A 17,479-nucleotide genomic window follows, 5' to 3' on the forward strand; every position below is an offset into this window, starting at 1 on the left:
AAAACTTGAAAATATGAAGTGGTGTGAGGACTATTGCTCAAGGTTAAAAGAAAGGAAAAAGAGTGCATCATTCAGACAACTGATGGGCTTTGAAGGAAGAGAGCAGGAGTAGCAGGGCAGAGCAAGTTTGGACAGCACAGCAGGTAAAATGACAGATTCTAATAGGGTGACCAACTCATTGTGGAGGATCTAGACATTTTCCAGTCATAGGACTGAAAATTCCTTATCCTATGCAACTCCTCAGTGCCAGGCAAACAAGAACTGTTGGTCGCCCTGAATCTTAGAGTCAAATAATCCCTAAGTATTAGAATTCTTTATGCACATTTATTAGTAGTGTGACCTTGGGCAAGACAAACTGTCTCTGATTTTAGTTTCTTATTTGTAATTGGGGCTAGAAATACCTCGTTCAAAAGTTTGTAGGTATTTCTTTTAAAAGACTCTATATAAAACACTTAACACATTGCCTGGTATGAAATGTGTGCTGGATAAACTGCAAGGTAGTATTATTAAAGTGCTTGGTTGATAATTGGCACTCAATAAATGTCAGCTTAAACAGTAAGGTAGATGCTAATTCCTGAGTGTTTTGTGTGACATGGATAATGCCTTTTAATAATAGAATTACACTATTTCAAAAGGTATAATAAAGAGTCTTCATGATGAAATTTTAATACTGCATTTGCCTTTCTGCTCTCAAAGTATTTATCATAATATCTTCATCTAGAAGAAAAGCGTTTTTGGTTTTTATAGTGTTCATTTAAAAAAAACTATGTAGTATAGTAAAACGTAAAAAGTAATACTTTTATGAACATTTATAAAGTTTTATACATTCTAAAACATAACATAAATATATTTTACTTGCCAGTATCAATAATTTATTCAAAGTCTTTCAAATAAGGCTAGCATAGGCTGGAAATATCATATTTTAGGAAAGCATAATTCTTCTCATCAACAAAAACAAATGTTCCAACTAGTTTTATGAAATAAAAGCCTTTAAAATAGTCACTTGCAGTTGATTTGAAAAAAGTTCTCTTGTCTGTTTCTGTTAATGCCCACATGAGTTTTACTAGTTGCAACTGAAATCACAAAAACCAGGGCTTGATGCTCAACTGGCAAGAAGCCAGGATAATGAAATTAATAACATATGCTGAAGAACCCATTTGTAACAATTTTTTCATTAAAAAAAAATGAGGCAGCTCAAAGCTACTGACAGGGCTTTCTCCCCCTTCCCCCAACTCTTTATTTTCTTTTGCCTGTAGTATGCCTGTATGTTAAAGCTGATAGTTCTTAGTTACTCTCACAATTCACGTGACCAAGATTTAAGCAATCCTGTAGCTGATAGGCAGAAAGTTTATTTTGTTGTTGTTTTTGCAAGCCTTTATTTTTTAGGTCACAGTTTGGTTCTCTGTCTCTGCCAACCAGCAACACTCTGCAGTTCAGAGCCGAGCCCTGTGCTAGGGATATTTTAAACACAAGGTCTCGGTTGCTTTGGCTGATCTCACCTGTCAGCAGCCTGACATGGAACTCTTCTGCATGTAACTCTCGAATCACAAAGGCCATGCCCAAAGGTTTGTGCGTCTGATTTAGAAAAGAACCCTCTGAAGCCCTCTCTTAGAACTTCTTCACCTTCACTTTATGCACATCTCTAGCAAGACTGGTAACCTAATTTGCAAATGTAATACATTACAGAAGCAAACTAGAAGGAAAGAAACAAGCAACTGAAAGAAGCAAAAAGAACAACTGAGAGCTAAGCAGGAGTTGGAGAAATGCTGAAATCAGGCATAGGAAAAAATACAGCACTCTCTGTCATCACTGGGTGAAGAACTTGGATTGACTCTACAGTTTTAGGGGGCATCACAGGATTTCAGCAAGTGTGAGGCTCTAAATTACTGGTGTGTTGTGATAGGTGTTAATATAGATAAGGTTGAGTTATAAGGAAAGATCAGGTGCCATATTCACTGTTGAAGAACATGGGCAAGATTGTCACGCATTTCTTCATAGTTGTATAAATAAAGGATAGATAGATAGATAGAACTACAGCAACTCATAAATTATAAATGTGTTTGTGTGATTGTCTGTGCATAGAAGTGCATCATTATTGGATTGTTCGGGTTACACACCAATAATGGATCTTCCTGAGCAGTGGGCTAGAGGAGAAAAAGAAAAGAGGGTCTTTACTTCAAATAGTTCTGTTTATTGACGTTTTCAAAATGAGCACGTTTATTTTTTAATAATAAAAATATTTAAATAAATTCAAGGAAGGCTAAATCACAGCTGTGTTCTTACCCACGTACACTTTATCGGTCAGCCCATAAATCAGCAAGATCTTGAGGCACAGGGTCAATATTCATTCTTCCTACCACACATATATTGAACCTTTGCACTCTACTATACCCCTGCAGGATATCCCTGTTTTATACGCAGAAAGGATAAATCAGATCTCATTCTTTCTCTCAACAAACTAATAAATGAGTAAGAAGCTGAGAGGATAATAAAATGTGATGTGAGCAATGTGGGGAAGTGGGGGGTGGGGGGAGAAAGACTTAGAACACGTGGCCTTGAAGCCCAGATAGGACAGGTGCAGCCAAGGGGATGCCAGGAGGCCAGTGAGAGGAGGCAAGGGAGCCTCAGAGAACGACGAGAAAGGTCACCAAGAGCCTTGCCAAAGCCCTGACGAGAAGAGACTGAAGACAAACTGCAGTGATATTAGAATGTTAGAGAGGTCAGAGCCATCCCCATCGTGGTACCTTGTTTGGGGGCCTAGTTTGTTCCATTTAGGATAGCTTTAATGAACACAGATGTCGCAAAAAGCCTTCCATTGTGTATCTCTGTGTTTGTCTCTGCTCCTACCCACTCCTCTTCTTTGTGTCCCAACTCTGTCTGCTACTCCGAGACACTGGAGCCCTTGAAGACAACACGAAGTTAATGCAAGGCACAGACACATTTAACAACTGCTCTTGTAATAAACAACTTCTTTAGAAAACATTGTAACTTGTAAAGGGTCTACTTTGTAAACTCCACCAAGAATCTTGCATATAGAACACTAAATATTGGTCTCTTCATCATAAGCTATTCTTTGTCTTTTGAATTCAGGAATAAGCAATGACAAAATTCAAGCAAAGATTCTTTCTAATCAAAGAAGAAAGCCACAGCATTTGGTTTAAGGGTCTTAATGTGTCTGTCACTCTATTTCAAAGATTAAAAAGGACAGCAACAAACTGGTATCAAAGGCATGCTGTCTTCTTGAAGATCCTTCCTACACTCCACTGACTTATATGCGTTTATATGACTGTATTGTGTGGGTGGAGGTGGAGGGAGAAGTGATATTTAGTTGAAGGTTGTCATAATATTGGGTAGTTGACCTGGTCATTATCTCTAATTCAGAGAGGAACATGATGCATTTGAGCTCTGCAGCACAAATTAAAAACAGCATTTCATAAGTGCTGTTCACTGCAGTGACAAAAGACTACACATTACATTAAAAAGTTCTTTTGGAGGGCGTATGAAAGCTTTACTGAGAACACATGGCTGATTTCAGCAAAAAAGTAGGTGTGACAGGAGAAGAAAATCACAGCTGTGTGTGTGAATGTACAGATGGGAACACAGAGAAGCTGAAAGACATTAAAGTCAGTGAGTTGGGCATCCAGAATTAGCGAAGGGAGGACAGGAAAACTGAGAGTGTGATGAACAATGTAGTGGTGGGCAAACAAGTTAGAGACACTGAATGTCACAACATGTAACTGAGAGAAAAGTGTTACAGCAAGCAGGAACATTGGCTGTGTATTACACACAAAATACAAATGGAAAGAGCAATCTGTGGCACAGGCCATGGTGTTCTGAGGCTGTAAATCCCCAAATTGCTAAAAGATATCCATAAGGTTTTCAGAAATCATAAGAGAAAATTAAAACCTTACTAAGTTTTAAAGCTGTTGTGAAAGAAAAGGGACATTTACTGTTGACTTGAACAGAATGCAATAATGATGTCTGAGATAAGAAACTATTATTGACTCTAATCAAGAATTCTGACAAACCAGAATACTTCTAAACACTGTAAAGATGAGGAAAAAGTGCACATTTTTCTATCACTCTATTCATTAGCACTCTATGCCAACCGGTACAAAACCACTGTAGGAGGGGAGGATATTACAGAAAAGAAGCAGCATAAAATATGGCCAAAACCAAGAAAACCTGGGCTATCTTTTAATATTCTTATATTCAATACTAACAAACACAATATGATGTGCCAGGCACTCTTCACAGTACTCTAAAAATGTCAAATCATGGAACCCACACAGCAGCCCTATAAGACAGTTACACTGTGAGTATTATTCCCAGATGAAATGGATGGATAAATAAACTGAAACCCCAAGAGTCTAAGTATCTTTTTCAAAATAATCAGCTAGTAAGTGACAGAGCAGGTTGGAACCCAGTGTCTGTGCCTTCAACCTCTCTATTATATTTACTAACTTTTGCCTTTGGCCATAACGTCCAACACAACCTGGAAGACTAGTACATTCTTCTCATTCAAATACATGTGACATAATAATCACTACTATAGATTGAAGCTAGCCTTCTCCAGTGATCACCCAATTGTTAAACTATCCTTATTTAAACACATTTATCTTTTTCTTTTATTTTCTTCATTCACAAAGCAAGCATTTACAGTCTATTAGATATATAGTTGTGTATATATGTATATATATACACACATATACATATATAGACATATATACTTAGCTCCATGAGAAAAACAAAAATTGTGGCATGTAGTCTGCTAGGATCTAAATGTTGGGGTCCCCACAAAACTCATATGATAAAAGGTAATCACCAACATGATGGTGTTAGGAAATGGAGCCTTTGGGAGATAATTGAATCATGAGAACAACAGGATTAGTGCCCTTATAAAAAAGGCCCCAGAGAGCCACCTTGCCTCTTCCACCATGTGAGGACAAGGCAACAAAGCACCATCTATGACCCAGAAGGCAGACCCTACCAGATACAGAATCTGCCAGACTCTTGATCTTGGACTTCCCAGCCTCCAGAACTCTGGGAATTTCATTTCGGTTGTGTATAAAATATCCAGTCTTAGTCCATTATAGCAGTCCAAATGGACTAATACATAGTCCCTACTTTCAAGAACAATACATTAATTGGAGTGGGATAATTGCTATAAAAAATGATCACAATATTTCAGTGGCTTCTCACAATAAAACACTGCTCTTCCTATTCTAGTGAAGATTTCAGGGGGAGGGAAGCAAAAATAGAGGAGCTCTATACCCAATCTGGAACATGCAACTTCTCCATCATGAGCTCTGCCGTCCTCAGGAATCAGCTCCATTCAGCAGGTGGTGGGGAAAGAAAAGTGGATGACATCTGGGAGGTTTGTAAGTGCCAGGCTGGGGGAAGGAACCTGGTTTCTGCTCCCATTCCATTGGCCAGCTCTTGGGTGCATGGTCGCACCTGATGGGATGGTGGAGCCCCAGAAGAGCCAGGAAACCTCTGCCTCAGTCCAAAGTTAGGAAAAGATTCTGCTAGTCTTTACCTTTGGTACAAACCTCTGTAACAGTCTCAATTAGAGAAGAAAATAGAATCTGCTCTAAGATGTTCAAGTGGGAAGGGATTTAACAGAGGAGATCAAAGATTTACAAAATCATTGTAAGAGCAGAGGGCACAAAAGTCAAGGAAACTACTGCTACTCTTCAGGAAATCGGGAAGGGCAGGAATGTCAGGTAACCACCACTGATGGCCTGATGGACTGTAGTCCTGAAGTAGCGTTGTTTCCAGGAAATGGGAGCAAAATTATCAGATCTGTCCTCTGCTGAAGCCCATGTGATTTCCCTTCATCATGGGAGCCCTTATGGCCCTTCTTCCCTTATGCCATGTAACTCACGCAGGCACCACTGATTTGCAGACCTCCAATGGGAAACCCAGTAGCCAGGACATCTGGGTAATGCACTCAGGCCTGAAGCTCCTGCAGTAAAGGAAAGAGCAAAGGAGGGAGTGGAAATGGTTCCAAGGTGCCACTAGACGATCCAACTGAAGGGATGCATTTTTTTTTCTTTATACAAGTTTTATTTCGAAAATGAGAAACAAAAAACTCTATGTATTAGAATCCTATGTACTAGAACTATATTCTTCATTCATATTTGTTAACCTCTGTTTTCTTTTTCAGAGCCAGCTTTAAAAGTATAATATTAGGGAAGTTAAATAGCACATTTGTATTTGAAAAATTGTGCTTAACTGGGGGGGTTAAGATTGATTTGTTTCTGAAGAGGTTTGAGGACAACAGATAAATGTAAAGCCATTAGATTGAGCACAGATGCCATTGCTCCACTATTAAATTGATGAGCAGTAAGTAGTCAATGAACTAAATTAATATTACCATTAACCCTTACCATTTTCAGCAACAGTGACTTCATCTTGTCTCTAATTTTTGCTCCAGCTTCCCAGGGAAAGGTTGGTCGTATCATAGACTCAATGTTATTGGTGATTTTATGTGTGGGGTCTCAGTGGGCTGCTCAGTACAATGAGGGGTTTATTTATTTACTCATTTTTACTTTGCTTGAGTTCTCTGGTTGTTATTATTTTAAAACATAGCTTTAATTTTAATAGTTATTGATAATTTTGTTACTTTATTACTCATCATACTGAAATAATTGGTAGGTGTTAGACTTAGTATATGATATGGTTTGGCTCTGTGTTCCCACCCAAATCTCATGTTGAATTGTAATTTCCAACATTTGGGGAGGGATCTGGTAGGAGGTGATTGGATCCTGGGGGGAGGATTTCCCCCATGCTGTTCTTGTGATAGTGAGTTCTCACGAGATTTGATGGTTTATAAGTATGTGGCACTTTCCCCTCACTCTCTCTCTCTTCTGCTCCACCATGGTAAGATGTGCGTGCATCCCCTTCACCTTCCACCATAATTGTAAGTTTCCTGAGGCCTCCCAGCCATGCTTCTTGTACAGCCTGTGAAACTGTGAGTTGATTAAAACTCTTTTCTTTATAAATTGCCCAGTCACAGGTAGTTCTTTATAGCAGCATGAGAACAGTATAATAGTTATATATACTTATATCAGTAACACTTAAGTATTCATGCAGGGACGACTACAGTGAAGTAAGTACAGTTGCAGATCACTGTCTAAACTTAAAAATCAGGAGTTTGGGGCAGTTCATAAATGCAAGTCCCTGTCTATGCTTGCATGAAGAATTGGAGGTTGTGCAAAACTATTGGTACAAATGTTAGCTTCTGGTCAGTGTGCTTGGCCACATGGCTCTGCAGATTCTCATCAAGTTTGATAGCTCTAGGCAGGTATGTGAACAACCTCTAAGAATGCCCACCTCAACTGTGTCTGCTAGTCAGCTAAAGGCAGAATGTAAGGATTTTGCTGTTATAATGAATGATAAGTACATTTGCTAACGTTTACTAAAAAGAGTAATAATATTAACTAACAGGTAGTGTTACTTATCAGACACTGGGTAGGAGCTATTATTATTCACATTTTAGAGATGCAGTAACTTCAGATGCAAATAAGTTAATTTTCCCGAAGTCACAAGTGGAAGCAGTATGGTTTCAGTCTAAGTTCTTAACCAATGTGGCAATCTATAGCTCACAACTGTAGCTATTATTTTTCCTGCCTTGGTGCACATGAATCATCTGCCTACGTGTGAGTGGCAGACATGAGTGAATTCCTACTATAATTACCATGCAAGCAGGGGCAGGAAACATGGGAGATGGCCTTTAATGAGAAGCTCTCCAGGAATCTTTCATGATTAAAATGGGAAATCAACACATCATAAATTAGAACATAGGTATGAAAAGTTACCTTAGATTGTTAGGGTGGTTCTAGGCCATCAATATATGATTTCACTGCAAATGAATCTATTATCTATCTAGAATTTTAATGTAAATCTATCTGTAACTGTCATGCCAATTGGAAAACACTGTAATAGCAAGAGTTTGAAATCAATATAAATGTCTATCAATAGTGTATTGGTTAAATAAATTAAAATATATCCTTATAATGAAATAATATGTACGATTTAAAAATTGAAAAGGCCTTTAATATATTAATGGAAAGATATTTAAAATATACTGTTAGGTATAAAACAAAGTTTAGAGAAATGTATATATGATGCTACCATTTATATAAAAAGTGTAAGAAAAAAGAGACACTATAACTGTATTGGCTTTCACAAGCATAAAACTTCTCTGGAAAAATAAACACAAAAATAACAATAGGGATTATATTTTGTGGTGATGGAAACTGAGAAGATAGGAAGTCAGATGGAGAAAGACTCTTCACTATATGCTACTGTATCAATTTTAACGTCTGAACTATGGAAATATGTTCCCTATTTTGAAAATTGATTGAAAAATTAAAAGAAGCATTTATGAAACACTTGGGTATGGACCACTAAAGCTAGCACTCTGAGTGGAAAGGAATAGAAAGACAGAGTTCTCAAATTCTTTATTTGGACAAACAAACATGCACCACTTAACACTTACTTAATAAGCAACATATAAGTAAATACAAATTAGGACAAGACAAACTGCTGTCATAAGTGTAGGAGTATGCAGAGTAATGGCATGCAGAGAATTTGATGAGTATAATTAGCGTTGTCTTCCTGGGGGAATTGAATTGCAGGCCTGGTTTGAGAGAAAAGAGATATGGTGTCATAAACAGTGTGGTGTTGCACATGCAGCATTCTGAAAACTGTAAGAGTGGAGAAATAAACTAAACTCTTAAGTCATTGAGGGAGATTGAAGGGCTGATGCCTTGAGAAGGTAGAACACTGGTATCTTGAGTCTCCTATCATTAAGGGAAAGGGGCCATGCTCATCTTATTTAGACTTGATCTTGGTTTATATTTATTTCCACTCCTTTGTTTTACTGGATTCCATTATTGCCTATAATACTTTTTAACTGATTCTCTTAGGTGTTCCAGGTATATATTTATGTCATTTACAAAACCTAACAATTTTACTTTTTCCTTTCCAATTTTATGTCTCTGATTTATTCCTCTGTTTTAATTGCATTGACTGACATTTCCAGTACAACTGCACATCCTTCTTTTTCCTAATTTAGAGGGAATCAACTAGCTGGCTATCAAGCCAACATATATTTTATTATGATGAGGAACAATTTAATTAAGTGTTAAGTACTTAAATGTTTTTAAAAATAAGAATGGATGCTAAATTGTGTTAAATGCCTTTTCAGCATCTGTGGAACTATGGAAATGATCTGTTTTTTCTTTTAGACCTATAAATACAATGGATTATACTGATAGATTTACAAATGTTGAACCATCCTTGCGTTTCTGAAATTATCTCTACTAGATTACAATGTTCTGTTTTAGGGTGTTGATATATTTTTGTCACTATTTTATCTGAGATTTTTGTGTTGATATTCATGAATTAGAGTTTTACATAGTTTTGTGTCAGGGGCTATGGTGGACAGACTTTAACGTTCCTTCCTGGTGTTCTTGCCCTTGTATAATCAAGTTTCTTTGAGGATGGTTTGGGTCCATGATTTTCTTCTAACCAGTAGAATATGGCAAAGGTGATGGGGTATGACTTCCATACATACACTACATTATATAAATCTTCATCTTAGTAGTAAACTTGCTCTAGGGGCTCCTTCTCTATTGGTGACTTTGGGAACAATCAAACTGCCATGAATTCTATACCACAGACGTATGAGCGATCTTTATTAAGTTTTGGTATCCAGGTTACACTTTATTTATATTTTCTGGAAAAGACTCAGAAGCCATCCTTTTAAACTCTGAAACTGATTAAATAACATTATTTTCGAAAACATTGGTAAGAACCCTCTGTTAACTTGTTTTCACCTTGTGCTTTTTTGTGAGAGGAAGTTCTCTGCCAGCCTTTTCTATTTCTTCTATGTAATTTGGTCTGCTTAGATTTTTCTGTTTCTTCTGGAGTCAATTTTAGTAAATAATATTTTCCAATAAAAATGACCTTTGCATCTAGATTTTTTGAGAATTAAGCAAAAATAGTCTAATTATTTTCTTAATTTCTAAACAAAAACAAATTAGGTCAGTGAATGATTTAATCAATATTTCTTCTTTTTTTGTTTATCAGTTTATGCAACCAGTATTTTATTATTATTATTATTATTATTATACTTTAAGTTCTAGGGTACATGTGCGCAACGTGCAGGTTTGTTACATCTATATATATGTGCCATGTTGGTGTGCTGCACCCATAAACTCATCATTTGCATTAGGTATATCTCCTAATGCTATCCCTCCCCACTCCTCCCACCCCTCTACAGACCCCGGGGTGTGATGTTCCCCACCTTGTGTTCAAGTGTTCTTATGGTTCAATTCCCACCTATGAATGAGAACATGCAGTGTTTGGTTTTCTGTCCTTGTGATAGTTTGCTCAGAATGATAGTTTCCAGCTTCATCCATGTCCCTACAAAGGACATTAACTCATCCTTTTTTATGGCTGCATAGTAGTCCATGGTGTATATGTGCCACATTTTCTTAATCCAGTCTGTCATTGATGGGCATTTGGGTTGGTTCCAAGTCTTTGCTACTGTGAATAGTGCCACAATAAACATACGTGTGCATGTGTCTTTAAAGCAGCATGATTTATAATCCTTTGGGTATATACCCAGTAATGGGATCACTGGGTCAAATGGTATTTCTAGTTCTAGATCCTTGAGGAATTGTCACACTGTCTTCCACAGTGGTTTAACTAGTTTACAGTCCCACCAACAGTGTAAAAGCATTCCTATTTCTCCACATCCTCTCCAGCACCTGTTGTTTCCTGACTTTTTAATGATTGCCATTCTAACTGGTATGAGATGGCATCTTATTGTGGTATTGATTTGCATTCTTCTGATGGCCAGTTGATGATGAGCATTTTTTCATGTGTCTGTTGGCTGCATAAATGTCTTCTTTTGAGAAGTGTCTGTTCATATCCTTCGCCCACTTTTTGATGGGGTTGTTTGATTTTTTTCTTGTAAATTTGTTCAAATTCTTTGTAGATTCTGGATATTAGCCCTTTGTCAGATGAGTAGATTGTAAACATTTTCTCCCATTCTGTAGGTTGCCTGTTCACTCTGATGGTAGTTTCTTTTCCTGTGCAGAAGCTCCTTAGTTTAATTAGATCCCATTTGTCAATTTTGGCTTTTGTTGCCATTGCTTTTGGTGTTTTAGTCATGAAGTCCTTGCCCATGCCTATGTCCTGAATGGTATTACCTAGGTTCTCTTCTAGGGTTTTTATGGTTTTAGGTTTAACATTTAAGTCTTTAATCCATCTTGAATTAATTTTTGTATAAGGTGTAAGAAAGGGATCCAGTTTCAGCTTTCTACATATGGCTAGCCAGTTTTCCCAACACCATTTATTAAATAGGGAATCCTTTCCCCATTTCTTGGTTTTGTCAGGTTTGTCAAATATCAGATGGTTGTAGATGTGTGGTATTATTTCTGAGGGCTCTGTTCTGTTCCATTGGACAATATCTCTGCTTTGGTAACAGTACCATGCCGTTTTGGTTACTGTAGCCTGAAGTCAGGTAGCGTGATGCCTACAGCTTTGTTCTTTTTGGTTAGGATTGACTTGGCAATGCAGGCTCTTTTTTGGTTCCATATGAACTTTAAAGTAGTTTTTTCCAATTCTTTGAAGAAAGTCATTGGTAGCTTGATGGGGATGGCACTGAATCTATAAATTACCTTGGGCAGTATGGCCATTTTCACAATATTGATTCTTCCTATTCATGAGCATGGAATGTTCTTCTGTTTGTTTGTGTCCTCTTTTATTTCTTTGAGCAGTGGTTTGTAGTTCTTGAAGAGGTCCTTCACATCCCTTGTAAGTTGGATTCCTAGGTATTTTATTCTCTTTGAAGCAATTGTGAATGGGAGTTCACTCATGATTTGGCTCTCTGTTTGTCTGTTATTGGTGTATAGGAAAGCTTGTGATTTTTGCACATTGATTTTGTATCTTGAGGCTACTGAAGTTGCTTATTAGCTTAAGGAGATTTTGTGCTGAGACAATGGGGTTTTCAGAATATACAATCATATCATCTGCAAACAGGGACAATTTGACTTCCTCTTTTTCTAATTGCATACCCTTTATTTCTTTCTCCTGCCCGATTGCCCTGGCCAGAACTTCCATCACTATGTTGAATAGGAGTGGTGAGAGAGGGCACCCCTGTCTTGTGCCAGTTTTCAAAAGGAATGCTTCCAGTTTTTGCCCATTCAGTATGATATTGGCTGTGGTTTTGTCATAAATAGCTCTTATTATTTTGAGATACATCCCACCAATACCTAATTTATTGAGAGTTATTAGCATGAAGTGCTGTTGAATTTTGTCTAAGGCCTTTTCTGCATCTATTGAGATAATCGTGGTTTTTGTCTTTGGTTCTGTTTATATGATAGATTACGTTTATTGATTTGTGTATGTTGAACTAGCCTTGCATCCCAGGGATGAAACCAACTTGATCGTGGTGGATAAGCTTTTTGATGTCCTGTAGGATTCGGTTTACCAGTATTTTATTGAGGATTTTTGCATCGATGTTCATCAGGGATGTTGGTCTAAAATTCTCTTTTTTTTGTTGTGTCTCTGCTAGGCTTTTGTATCAGGATGATGCTGTCTTCATAAAATGAGTTAGGGAGGATTCCCTCTTTTTCTATTGATTAGAATAGTTTGAGAAGAAATGGTACCAGCTCCTCTTTGTACCTCTGGTAGAATTCGGCTGTGAATCCATCTGGTCCTGAACTTTTTTTGGTTGGTAGGCTATTAATTATTGCCTCAATTTCAGAGCCTGTTATTGATCTATTCAGGGATACAACTTCTTAACTTGTTTAGTCTTGGGAGGGTGTATGTGTCCAGGAATTTATTCATTTCTCCTAGATTTCCTAGTTTATTTGCAGAGAGGTGTTTATAGTATTCTCTGATGGTAGTTTGTATTTCCATGGGATCGGTGGTGATATCCCCTTTGTCATTTTTTATTGCGTCTATTTGATTCTCCTCTCTTTTCTTCTTTATTAGTCTTGCTAGCAGTCTATGAATTTTGTTGATCTGTTTAAAAAACCAGCTCCTGGATTCACTGATTTTTTGCAATGGTTTTTTGTGTCTCTGTCTCCTTCAGTTCTGCTCTGATCTTAGTTATTTCTTGCCTTCTGCTAGGGTTTGAATGTGTTTGCTCTTGCTTCTCTAGTTCTTTTAATTGTGATATTAGGGTGTCAATTTTAGATCTTTCCTGCTTTTTCTTGTGGGCATTTACTGCTATAAATTTCCCTCTACACACTGCTTTGAATGTGTCCCAGAGATTCTGGTACGTTGTGTCTTTGTTCCCACTGGTTTCAAAGAACATCTTTATTTCTGCCTTCATTTCATTATGTACCCAGTAGTCATTCAGGAGCATGTTGTTCAGTTTCCATGTAGATGAGTGGTTTAGAGTGAGTTTCTTAATCCTGAGTTCTAGTTTGATTGCACTGTGGTCTGAGAGACAGTTTGTTATAATTTCTGTTCTTTTACATTTGCTAAGGAGAGCTTTACTTCCAACTATGTGGTCAATTTTGGAATAAGTGTGATGTCGTCCTGAGAAGAATGTATATTCTGTTCATTTAGGGTGGAGAGTTCTGTAGATGTCTATTAGGTCCACTTGTTGCAGAGCTGAGTTCAATTCCTGGATATCCTTGTCAACTTTCTGTCTCATTGATCTGTCTAATGTTGACAGTGGAGTGTTAAAGTCTCCCATTATTATTGTGTGGGAGTCTAAGTCTCTTTGTAGGTCTCTAAGGACTTGTTTTCTGAATCTAGGTTCTCATGTATTGGGTGCATATATATTTAGGATAGTTAGCTCTTCTTGTTGAATTGATCCCTTTACCATTATGTAATGGCCTTCTTTGTCTCTTTTCATCTTTGTTGGTTTAAAGTCTGTTTTATCAGAGACTAGGATTGCAACCCCTGCTTTTTTTTTGTTTTCTGTTTGCTTGGTAGATCTTCTCCGTCCCTTTATTTTGAGCCTATGTATGTCTCTGCATGTGAGATGGGTACAGAATACAGTACACTGATGGGTCTTGATTCTTTATCCAATTTGCCAGTCTGTGTCTTAATTGGAATATTTAGCCCATTTACATTTAAGGTTAGTATTGGTATGTGTGAATTTGTTCCTGTCCTTATGATGTTAGCTGGTTATTTTGCTTGTTAGTTGATGCAGTTTCTTCCTGGCATCGACGATCTTTACGATTTGGCATGTTTTTGCAGTAGCTGGTACTGGTTGTTCCTTTCCATGTTTAGTACTTCCTTCAGGAGCTCTTGTAAGGCAGGCCTGGTGGTGACAAAATCTCTCAGCATTTGCTTGTCTGTAAAGGATTTTATTACTCCTTCACTTATGAAGCTTAGTTTAGCTGGATATGAAATTCTGGGTTAAAAATTATTTTCTTTAAGACTGTTGAATATTGGCCCCCACTCTCTTCTGGCTTGTAGTTTCTGCCGAGAGATCCGCTGTTAGTCTGATGGGCTTCCCTTTGTGGGTAACCCGACCTTTCTCTCCGGCTGCCCTTAACATTTTTTCCTTCATTTCAACCTTGGTGAATCTGACAATTATGTGTCTTGGAGTTGCTCTTCTCGAGGAGTATCTTTGTGGCATTCTCTGTATTTCCTGAATTTGAGCGTTGGCCTGCCTTGCTAGGTTGGGGAAGTTCTCCTGGATAATATCTTTAAGTGTGTTCCAACTTGGTTCCATTCTCCCTGTCACTTTCGGGTACACCAATCAGACATAGATTTGGTCTGTTCACATAGTCCCATATTTCTTGGAGGCTTTGTTCGTTTCTTTTTACCCTTTTTTCTCTAAACTTCTCTTCTTGCTTCATTTCATTCATTTGATCTTCAATCACTGATACTCTTTCTTCCACTTGATCAAAACAGCTACTGAAGCTTGTGCATGCATCACGTAGTTCTCATGCTGTGGTTTTCAGCTCCATCAGGTCATTTAAAGTCTTCTCTATGCTGTTTATTTTGTTAGCCATTCATCTAATCTTTTTTCAAGGGATTTAACTTCTTTATGATGGGTTCGAACATCCTCCCTTAGCTTGGAGAAGTTTGTTATTACCGGTAGTCCGAAGCCTTCTTCTCTCAACTCACCAAAGTCATTCTCCATCCAGCTTTGTTCCATTGCTGGTGAGGAGCTGCATTCCTTTGGAGGAGAAGAGGCACTCTGATTTTTAGAATTTTCAGTTTTTCTGCTCTGGTTTCTCCCCATCTTTGTGGTTTTATCTACCTTTTGTTTTGATGATGGTGACGTACAGATGGGGTTTTGGTGTGGATGTCCTTTCTGTTTGTTAGTTTTCCTTCTAACAGTCAGGACCCTCAGCTGCAGGTCTGTTGGAGTTTGCTGGAGGTCCACTCCAGACCCTGTTTGCCCAGGTATCACCAGCGGAGGCTGCAGAACAGCAAATATTGCAGAACGGCAAATGTTGCTGCCTGATCATTCCTCTGGAAGCTTCGTCTCAGAGGGGCACCCAGCAGTATGAGGTGTCAGTCGGCCCCTACTGAGAGATGCCTCCCAGTTAGGCTACTCAGGGGTCAGGGACCCACTTGAGGAGGCAGGCTGTCCATTCTCAGATCTCAAACTGTGCTGGGAGGACCACTACTCTCTTCAAAGCTGTCAGACAGGGACGTTTAAGTCTGCAGAAGTTTCTGCTGCCTTTTGTTCAACTATGCCCTGCCCCCAGAGGTGGAGTCTACAGAAGCAGGCAGGCCTCCTTGAGCTGCAGTGGGCTCCACCCAGTTCGAGCTTCCCGGCTGCTTTGTTTACCTACTCAAGCCTCAGCAATGGCAGATGCCCCTCCCCCAGCCTCACTGCTGCCTTGCAGTTCGATCTCAGACTGCGTGCTAGCAGTGAGCCAGGCTTTGTGGGCATGGGACCCTCCGAGCCAGGCATGGGATATAATCTCCTGGTGTGCCATTTGCTAAGACCGTTGGAAAAGCACAGTGTTAGGGTGGGAGTGTCTCAATTTTCCAGGTACACTCTGTCACAGCTTCCTTTGGCTAGGAAAGGGAATTCCCCGACCCCTTGCATGCTTCCTGGGTGAGGCAATGCCCCATCCTGCTTCATGGGCTGCACCCACTGTCCAACAAGCCCTAGTGAGATCAACCCAGTACCTCAGTTGGAAATGCAGAAATCACCCATCTTCTGCATTGCTCACGCTGGGAGCTGTAGAGTGGAGCTGTTCCTATTCAGCCATCTTGGAACCTCCTTCTAAAACTAATTTTTAATTTTATTTTTTAAACCAAGTCTTTGTGCTTTGTGCCCAGGCTGGAGTGAAGTGGCGCAATCTCTGCTCACTGCAACCTGCACCTCCTGGGTTCAAGCGATTCTCCTGCCTCAGCTCCTGTGTAGCTGGGATTACAGGAGCGTGCCCTCAATATTTTTTTCAAAAAGGCAGTTTTTGGATTTATATATTGGTTTCACTTATTTATTCATTTGATTACTTTCTTATTAATTCTATCCTTATTAATTCCTTTCTGATATTTATTTGTTCATTTTTTAACTCAACACACATGCTTAATTCATTTTTCAATCTTTCTGTTTATTAATAAAATATTTAGGACTAGATATATTTTTTCTCTGGACACTGTTAGTGATATCTCATAAGTTCTGATGTAAAGTGTTTTCATTATCATCATTTTTTAGACATTTTATAATTTTAGAATAAATTTTCTCTTTGAGAAAGTTGGTGTTAAGAATTTTCTAATTTCTAGGAAGTGGAAGTACTTTGTTGTTGCTTTCTTTTAGTTTCTAGTTTTGTTGCATTGTGATCCGATAATGTTTTCTGTATCAATTTTATGTTTTGAAATGTGCTGAGATTGTCTATATTGGCTAGTATGATTCATGTCTGTAAAAGGCTTATGGGCACATAAAAACAAGATGTGCTATTATTTCGAGGATTTAGTACCTTCTATACATCATCTGTATGTAAGATATAATAATATTAGTAACAATATTACTATTATATTCTGATATTAAATATTGTTATGCAAATATATAAAAGATGACTAATTTTTTCTACCATATAAATGACTTGATATTTCCTGATATTCTTGATATCTCCAGCTGCCAAAAGGATTTTATTTTTTAAGTCCAGTGACTTTACTAAAAATGTTCAGGTGTTGAATATCCATTACACATGACCTTCTCTTTGTATTTAGACTCATGCTTTTGTTTTATTTTAGAAAAGTTTTCTTGAATTGTAGCTTTAAATATTTGTTCTGTTACATTTTCCCTCTTACATAGAGTCCAATTATGCATATTGTGTCTCTGTCTCCTTTTACTGTTTTCTATTTCAACATTTTCTAATTCTTTTTAACTATTTATCTTGATTGTATTTTCTTTTTCTCAATTCTCTCTTGTGTCCATTACTATTTTATTGTTTATTCTAGTGTTTATTCAATTTTGAGCTCCTTCTAATTTCTTCCTTGTTTCATTTAATTTATTTTTAGTACT

Source organism: Nomascus leucogenys, chromosome 3 (assembly GCF_006542625.1).
Source record: "Nomascus leucogenys isolate Asia chromosome 3, Asia_NLE_v1, whole genome shotgun sequence".
NCBI classification, from domain to species: Eukaryota; Metazoa; Chordata; class Mammalia; order Primates; family Hylobatidae; genus Nomascus; species Nomascus leucogenys.